Genomic DNA, 9867 nt, shown 5'->3' on the forward strand with positions numbered 1-9867 from the left:
CCACACAAGCAAATCAGGATTAACACTGTCATATAACTGCCCTGCAAACGAAGTGGAACAAAAGCAGGATGAATGTCCAATAAGCCAGTTGTCTGAATGAGCCCCACATCTGAAACTGCTTGCCTTATGTGGGTATGTTACTTTAGGCAGCATTTCAGCTAGGAAATGACATCTACATTACACATAGATTTTGTATTTGAGAGTGCAGTATTATTTTGATGATGGGAAATAAACAAAGAGGTGATCTCTAAGTTAAGCACAGCTTTCTTTGGAGATCCCTTCAGAAATACGGACCAAGGAGGAAGCAGCATGATGGAGCCAAACTATTTTTTGGCATCCTAATCTACGGTGAGCCACCTATTTTAAAAGGTTATCAAAATAGCTTCACTGAAACTTGCTTGCTTATTTGTTTTGTCTTCCCAGAATTGGTAGTATTTCCTGCACAGGAATTTTTAAACAGAAGCAGGCCTTTATATCAAATCCTGCAATTAATTTGTCTAATTAGTTTACATAGAAGCTATAGCAAATATGCTTTTTAGTATTTTAGCCTCATTTTATAAAATAGCACATGCATGAACATTTAGTGGTGAGGGCTTGAAGCTGTGCTAATTTGTACAGGAGGAAGGGCGTTGTGAGGAGTCACTAGTAGAATGACAGGAGTGTTGTCTTTGGATGTGGGAAGCCAGATTTTTAATCCCCATTTAGCTATGAAGCTGCATGGGAGGCTTAGAAGTCAGACTAGTCAGGAAGCCAGAGAAGAAAAACAGCAAGAGGAAACTCCTGACTCTGTCCAGACACAACTAAGCCTAATGCCACCTAGTGACTAAAGGTTATATTCAAAGAAGGGCTAAGTCACGTCCCTATTAGTGCAAGGATTTCTGCTTGAACAACAAAACTCACCCTGTGTGCCCCTTAAATTTGTACTAGGGGTTCTGCCAACACCCTGGAGCAGATCTGGGGAGGGGGTGGGGGGTGGGGAGAGGGGAAAAGTCCCACTGCCCAAATAGATACCCATGCACTATAGAGACACATTTATTGAAGGCCACCCTACAAAAATAGAATATACAGTGGTACCTCCAGTTGCGGACGGGGTCCTTTCCAGAGCTCCAGTCAGATCTTGAGGTTTCCGCAACCAGAGGTGCTGCTTCTGCGCACGTGTGCGGCATGAAAAAGCACTTCTGTGCATGCGCACACAGCGAAACCCAGAAATATACTTCCGGGTTTGCCGCATGCGTATCCCGAAGGATACGCAAGAAGAGGTGCACATAAGTAGAGGTACCACTGTAATCCCCACCTTGAAATTTACAGTGAGTATGTAATTTGAAAGTAAAACCTATAGTCTAGAACGCTCATACACAATTAAAAAACCAAACCACTATTCTCTTCTGTGTTAACAATGATCAAATATTTGCACAAAGAGAATGGGAGAGGTTTAGAGGCATCTTAAACTTCACATAGCATAAACATTCCCAAGAATGTGAGCTGAGAACTAAGTGGTTCAAATGTCACAACTATAAATTGCACTAGAGGTGTCTTAGGCCAGGCACGATCTTGCAGCCTCAGCTTCCCCATGTGGAATGTGGGGATAATACTGACCTGGCCTACGTAACAATAATCCTCTTACAGAGCAATCTTTTAGTTTGATGGGACTTATTAATTTGTACATTTAAGATTGCAGCCTTTGTTAACCTACCTCGCAGGGTTGTTGTGAGGCAAAATGAGAACCGAGTGTACACTGCACTGAGCCATTTGAAGGATACAGGTGTGACACATAATGCTGAAGATGGGAGAGTTTCAACCCAGAAAAAGGAAGACTGCATTTTACTCACACAGACTTAATATTTGTACATTATGGAAAGTTTGGGGAATTATTCCAATCCTCACACCTGTGTTCATTCCAATGGCTCATTCATTTTTATCTGTATACATTTTTAAAAGACTATATGTTATTGCAGGACTGTGAAAAAGATGTGGTTAGAAATCTGTGCACTAAATATGGCCACAGCCTGAAATAAGAACCTGGGTGGTATTAGCAGCAGCCAGCCATAAAATCAACACCACCTTTCTCGATGGCCACACAAAGATTTTTCTTCTTCACTTTCCCCCACCCGCTTAATGCATCAGGATGTATACAATTTGTGGAGGTGACATATTTCAGGTATCTACAAGGGGCATGTAGGTTATGAACAGAAAAGGCCGGGTGAATCCTTGACATTTCTGCTCCAGCAAAAAATAATAAACACTTGTGTTTACTTTGGCATTACACAATATACTTACTTTTTGCTTGTTTTTGTCCTCATGGGCTATGCTGAGCTATGAATGGCGGGAGGACAAGGGGGCACATTGTGGCTGGGTGGCTAAAGGCCAAGCAGTTGAAAAGTTATGGTTTTGATTAAAATTGACAAGTTAACACTGCTTAGTTTTATTCTTCTCATTTCTAATTGTTGTGGGGTTTTTTTAAATTCCCGCTTCAGAAACAGAGATTTGAGCTTTCATATCTGGCATAAGAGGAGAGGGTCCTCAGTTTCCTCCAGACTGTTCTAGTCTCTCTCCGTTGTTACTTTCCACTTTGGTGGTCAGGCAGCCCAGAGTGAGAAATCAGAACTTGTTCTATCATTTGGTTGAATATACATCAATATGTTACTTCAAAACAGGAGAATAAAATTTAAAACACAGCAAAAAATGTTTTATGGGAGGTGGATTAATGATGTCACATCTACAGCCCAATCAGCACTAGAGATGGAAGGATTTGTCAATTTTGTTTCTTTCAGTTTCTCATTTTCCCATTCTTAAATTCAATCCTGCAGCAACTAGCAATTTGAAAAAAACAAATCATTAAAATTATTCAGCATTTTAGTGTGAATTTCTCCTAAGACACATATTTGTATACAGCAATAGATTCATTTTTGTAAATATTTGGCTGGAGAACTCCCTTGAAAAATTCAGATAAGTGCAGATTTTGATGGTTATACTTGTTTTGGTGCTGACATTGTTTTGGAATGTATGAAATCGATTGTACTTTAATGAAACTGAATTGAAATGCCCTCCCATTCTTAACCAACTCTACCCAAATGACTTCTGCTGTAGACAGAGTGAATTGGGACTCAGCTACACGGCTGCAAATAAAACATCTTAAATGTGTTGTAGAGTGCAATATACAAATGTGACACTAGATGACAAAAGTGAGCTATGCAAAATTCAATGTATTTTTCAAAATGTTTTTTTAATTAAAAAAAGGATTTTCACAGCGTTTTTATATGTGTGTAGATTCCATCTTAGTTTCCCCTGAGCTTGATCCAGAAGATATGATTGTTTAGAAATACAAACACAGTGAGTTGCACTTCCACAGTGGGTTGTTCACTGCTAAAATAATTGACATCTGAATATAATGCTTTTCTCTGCAAAGATGGACAATGAGGTCATACCAAAACTTTAAATGTATCTCTTTTATAGGCCAATTTGGCTTACCCTGAAGAATCACGGGAATTATAGGATTGTAGTCAACGAATGTCTACTCAAAGTAGACTCGCTGAAATGAATGGACTTAAGTTAGCCATGGTCATTCATTTCAGTTGGTTTACACTGAGTGAATATGACCCATAGCTTGGTGGTATGATGAAAACATAGCAAAGCTTATGTTAGGATTCCTTCCTTCCTTCCTTCCTTCCTTCCTTCCTTCCTTCCTTCCTTCCTTCCTTCCTTTGATTTATGAATGCCTCAAATCTTTTTCACATTGTGTAGTTACATTAGTCTGCCCACCAAACCCAGCTACAAATGGACAGTTATTTATTTTCCAGTTAGCCGGTGAAGTCAAGGGCAGACAGAACAAACAAGGAGCTTTTCAACACAATGCAACGTAGACAAAAATATATAAACAATCCCAAACATTGATTTGAGTGAATAAACAAAGAAATGAGACCATGGCAAACAAGCAGAGAAACCCCACGGAAGGCAAATGGGAGCCACATCAACCGCACTTGTTTATTTTAAAATGTGAATGTATTTCACTGTGGGGACCAAGAGTTGATAGCTTTTTGATGGAAAGAGAGGTGCGGTTGTGCATTTCTGGCTTCTTCGGAGTGGAATGAAGCCATTTTAGAGGAATAATTTCATTGTTGACACACACAAAATTCTGTAAACCATTATCTGTGGATATTCCCAGACGAGTCACAAGGAAATGACTTCACTAGAGAAAATGGGAGTTTGTCCTGAGTCAGAAGTACTGAGCCCTCAGTTTTTCCTATATGAGCTCTGTATTTGCTCAACTAGGATTGTTCTAATGAAAACATGGCTGTCATCTTGGGCTTGGCCAGCGAGGCTTCAGAGGACAACTGGGCTTGTAAAAGCGTGGTTTTATCCATGTATATGTATGTGTGTGTGCGCACGCGCACACACACTTGTAGAGCTTGAAAATAAATCTCAGGGGAACCTGAAGTAAACAAAACGCAGACCAAACAAATATTCCTGAATTTTTGTCAGAAAAATAAATCAAATGCTTTATATCTGAATCATTGCCTTGTTTTCAACAGCAAGGACTTCATGCTCCCCCTGGTGGGGAAAATGTGATAAAAAAAATATATAAAACAAAATGTAGAAATGCTCCTGCTTTTGAGAGCTGCAAGGAAATAAGATAAGATTTTCAAATTCATTTAAGTTTTCTCCCCACAATGCCCTTCTAAAGTCTCAGGAAGGGCTTTGACCAAAGGATATAGTGGTGGTTGGCCTATTTATTAATTTATTATCATTGTGTATTACTCCTTCATGGATCACTGCCTTGTCGTGGCAAAGGAGCTTGAATAACTCAAAGAAGCAAGAAGATCAAACCTATCCATTCTTAAGGAAATCAGCCCTGAGTGCTCACTGGAAGGATAGATCAGCTGAGGCTCCAATACTTTGGCCACCTCATAAGAAGAGAATACTCCCTGGAAAAGACCCTGATGTTGGGAAAGATTGAGGGCACAAGGAGAAGGGGACGACAGAGGACGAGATGGTTGGACAGTGTACTCGAAGCTACCAGCATGAGTTTGACCAAACTGTGGGAAGCAGTGGAAGACAGAAGTGCCTGGCGTGCTCTGGTCCATGGGGTCACGAAGAGTTGGACACGACTAAACGACTAAACAACAACATTGTTTATTAAATTTATATACTGAAGATCACACGGTGGGTTACAGCACAATTCTTTAGGGTAGAGAAGCCAGCGGCAAATTTAAAAGCTACCCCCTGCTGAAATATGAGAACAAAATAAGTCTCTTGTCCTAGACCAATAGAACAGGGAATGATTAAGTTCTTGCTTGGTTGCATTTCCACCGGAAGCAGGCAACATCCCATCTGAAGCAAACATGTATTTTGATTGCAACACAGAGCCTTTGCTGCCCTGACACACAGAAGGGGCAGCAAATTCATGGTGCATAGTACCCAAGGCTGGTCCAATTATTTTTGGCAGAAAATGCCACAGGGTCTCTTCCCAGTAATAAAACTACAGCAGTAATAAATGAAATCACAATTTGCTACCATTGCATCCAAAACCAGCTGCCTGGGCAACAAACTCACTCTACCTAGTGGTGTGATCAGCCCTTCTGGTATATCACAGCATGATTCATCATGAAATACCTCTTACCCTGACCTTTGACACCTGAAATGTGTGTTTTCAGGACCCACCCTAGTCCTATGACTGTCATTTAACTGTTTTTTTTTTAATACTGAACTTTAAATTGTTGTAATGGGATGTACTGGTGAAGGGTGTGTAAGAAATGAGGTGGCAGTGATTATGACAATATTTTATATGCAAGCAGGTCCTGCTATCTGCATGCTTGCTATGCGAAAGGTCACTTATCCAAACATAATTATCCCCAAACTCTACTATACACTCCAGGTTCTGATTCTGATATCCAAACAGACAGTTGGCCCACTTCCTTAATTTCTTGCTTGTTTCTGCTTTGCTGGTCGGCGGCAGCCATTTTGAGGCAGAAGCCATTCAGGGAGGGGAAGATTGGGTGAAACAGAGAGCAGGAGCTATTGGAAAAATAAGTTCCCCCCTTTGTCTCTCTTTGTTGGTTGGCTGTAGACATTTCAGGAAGAAACCATTGGAGGGGAAAGTGGGGGTGGGAAGATTGGAGCAATCCCGAATTAGGAATGTTCCCATAGAAATCAATGGACACCGTGAGCTCGTTATGCAAACACTTGTCTACCAAATGATTGTGGGAATGGATTGTGTTCAGTAAGCAGGACCTGCATGTACAGCACATATAAAGTTACAGCACACATAATATCTCCATTATTTGTACAACAGACCTATAATTATCTCCTTATTGCCAATTGGTGGCGGTGGAGAGAAGACAGAGGCTGAGAAACTGATGGCATACCTATGACTCCTAGTAAATTTGTGCCTACAGTAAGATTTGAATCAGGGGCTTGGGAGCTCACTACACCTGTTTTCATTGGATTGTGGTTTCTTGAGTGATATGCATATAGCTTCTTTCTGATAGCCTCTAAGAAATCCTGCATGTCTTGTCAAGTTTCTCAAACTTTGCAATTCTATAATTTTATGATTCATGCAGAACATGTGCCCTAACTACCGAGTCCTTTCCCTGTCTCAGAATCCTATTTTTCCTGGAATGTGCCTTTCCTAAGGGAGGCCAACCCCACATTTTGAGAATCGCTGCATCAGGTCTGGAGATCATGGTAGTTCTTGTGCAAGAACATGTAATTGAAACCTATCTGGTCTGGTGTGAGCCAGTCAGCATGTTCTATATTTATCATTATTCTGTCTTCAGTCTTGGGGGATTGAGACAAGGGGAGGTTATGGAATTGTCTATTCCTGTTTTGTTTCCCCATCAACTTCTTCCATTGTCCTAGCTTGAGCGCATCCTCCCTATGGGATAATTGTCTCCATGTGCCAGTTCGTGTTCCTTTTAAAAACAGTGTCTTGTTTGCATTCCCCAACTACTAAATGTTAGAGAGCATTGATTTCGGGAGACTGCCATGTTTAGAGTCACTGTGTCAGCTTTCATATATTTTTGTCCCAACAGCCGGACCAAAGGCCAAAGTATATAAACGGAAGTTGAATAATTTTGTTTTTTGTAGGGAAGAAAGCAGAGGGAAGGGTGGAAAAACAGAATACTCATAGTCATTAACAAACATTTCCCATGGCATTTCAAAAATCTGCAGTAGAGAGATGTCTGGGGAGGGTGAAACCTCTTTGTTAACAAAGCAGTTATTTGATATCTCCATATTTCTCTCATAAGAAATCACATTAGAGCCCTGATCTATAGTATGTAGAGGAATATGGCTGGCTGACGAAAGTAAGAGAACAAGTAGGGCATTGTTGCATTACTATCTGGCTGTTTGCCTGCACAAAAAATACATTTCTCCTCTGTCTCTGATATATCATTGGCTAGTTCAAATATTCCTCCTTTGGGGCAAAATTAAGTAATGCTGAGGTTCTGCAACAGATTTCCGCTTGCACAACAGAACGTATTTTCCCTTTCTACCACAGCCCTCCTATTCAGCTGCAAAATCTGCTCCAGAGGGTGAGGGATGGAACATAATCACATTTTGGGGGCACAGGGAAGAGAGAGAAAGAGGAACTTCCATTGCACTTCATTGTGCACCAAGTTGGATGCAACCTTATGGGCCGTATCCAAATAAAACTCTCACCAATTGAATTTTTCACCCCAGCTGCCCAGCACTGGTGGGCTACACTTCCAAGAAAATATAAGTCCTACCATCCATCAAATTTTAAAATAGGAGATGCCACATTCCCTTTTCACTCCAATTCCTGCCCATTTTAGGATTGCTTTCACTATATCTCCATGCTGATCCTTCTACTGCTGGCCCGTGTGGTTGAACATGGAAGCACCATGGGCTCTGTGGTTCATGGTAGTGAGTGCTGGAACATCAAAATGGAGAGCCAGTTGGTCCTGCACTAAGGTTAAGGCCTTCTGGGATATTATCTACAACGAATTAAAAAAGGTATTAAAATATAATTTTAGCAAAAAACCAGAGGCATTTTTATTGGGGTTAATTGGCGAGGAAATTCACAAAAAGATGTAAATTTGTTTATGTATGCCACAAAGGCTGCAAGAATCCTCCTGGCTCAAAGATGGAAGCAGCAAGAACTCCCCACCCTGGATGATTGGAAGATAAAGATGGTAGAATTCATGGAACTGGCGAAATTGACGGGAAAAATCAGGAATCGACCCGATGAAAGGCTTCAAAAGGACTGGAGCAAATTTATTTATTATTTGAAAGAAAATTGTAAACATTTGAAATCGTTTGTAGCTTTAACATGAAATGTTTGGTAATGTGGAATTAAGGAGCTAATTTACAAGCTAGAGGGTGATTCTAAAGGTTGATATAAGGTAAAGAAGTGACTATTGAAATGCGATAGATACGTTATAGTTATAGGGATGACAGAAAAGAGGGAGGGAAGGAGGTCGATGCTCTTTTTGAGTAATAATGTAAGCTGTAGATATGTGTAATGTAATGAAATGAAATATGGAAAACTATGGAAAAAATAAAAATCATGATAAAAAAACAAAACAAAACAAAAACCAAAATGGAGAGCCAGTGTGGTGTGAGTGTGAGTGAGTGAGTTAAGAGTGTTGGACTGGGACTTGTGAGTCCCATTTGGCCATGCAGCTCACTGAGTGACCCTGGGCAAGTAATTTCAACTTAACCCCCCTCACAGGGTTGTTGTGGGGGTTAAATGAGGTGAGAGAGAACCATGCGTGCCACCTTTAGCTCCTTGGAGAAAAAGGTGATATACAAATGCAATGAATGAATGAATGAAAAGGGTAAATGCACCAACCAGCTATCTTCCACTCCCACTGGTGTTCTGCAATATGCAAAGAGGGTGGTGGGAAAACTGGCTGTACATGATTACAGATCTAAACAAAGGTGTGTTCCTCCTCTTCAGTTCTCACCCGTTTTGCTGCTTTGCTTTTAAGGACAATCCTTTTTCTAGGTTCATATCAGCCTGCCATGTAATGCTACATTTCACTGTGATCTTGGAGAACAGCCCTGGGTTACTTGTATCTCACTTCCAACATGCTGCATATTAATTGATCCAACAAAGGACATCACTTTGTGCATGGTGTGCAAAGACAAACAATTTGAGTGAAGATAAAACAGATGGTTCCATAAGAGAGAGAAAAGGACAAAAAGCCACCCAAGTCATTAATCAGTCTAACTTGAGGATAATTTTCCCTGTCACCTTAATACGGGAAGAAATTAGATCCTGAGCACCCAAGCAAGATCAAGCTGTGAAATAAAATTTAGTCTAGCATTACAACATTCATCCTACTGGCCCATCTTTAAAATTGCAATAATCTAGAAAGGCAAATGTAAAGCATCATTTTCCAACCTACTTGCATGGTTTCGGTTCATCCAGACTGAGAATTTGGGTTTGATTAAGGATGAGGGAAAGACTTGATTAAGTTTGTATGTAAGGTGAATATTCAGTAATTCACACTCCTTGGAACCATAGGCTAACAGAAACACTGCCATTGTTGAATATTTGAAGTTCTCTGAATTTTGCAGCAAAGTTCTCCAACCAAGTAATGTGCATGAAAAGGCATATTCCGGGGTGTGTGTGTGTGTGTGTGTGTGTGTGTGTGTGTGTGTGTACAAATGTGTATGCTAGTGAAAATATCACTCAAAAATGCACTACATCAAATGAAATTGCTTATGTTAGGCAAGCTTATTTATAAAAACGTATGTATTAGAACGCTGGTGAAATTTCTTGAGGGTTAAACTGCTCCCTCTGAACTGAACTTAAAATTGGAAAAACTGAAAAAACCTTAAGGCACATTCTTCTTGGATCTGATCTGAGGGGAGAGTTGAGTACTCAGTGTCTCAGTGCTAGGT

Source organism: Podarcis pityusensis (assembly GCF_964106645.2).
Source record: "Podarcis pityusensis genome assembly, chromosome: 2".
Lineage (NCBI taxonomy): Eukaryota > Metazoa > Chordata > Lepidosauria > Squamata > Lacertidae > Podarcis > Podarcis pityusensis.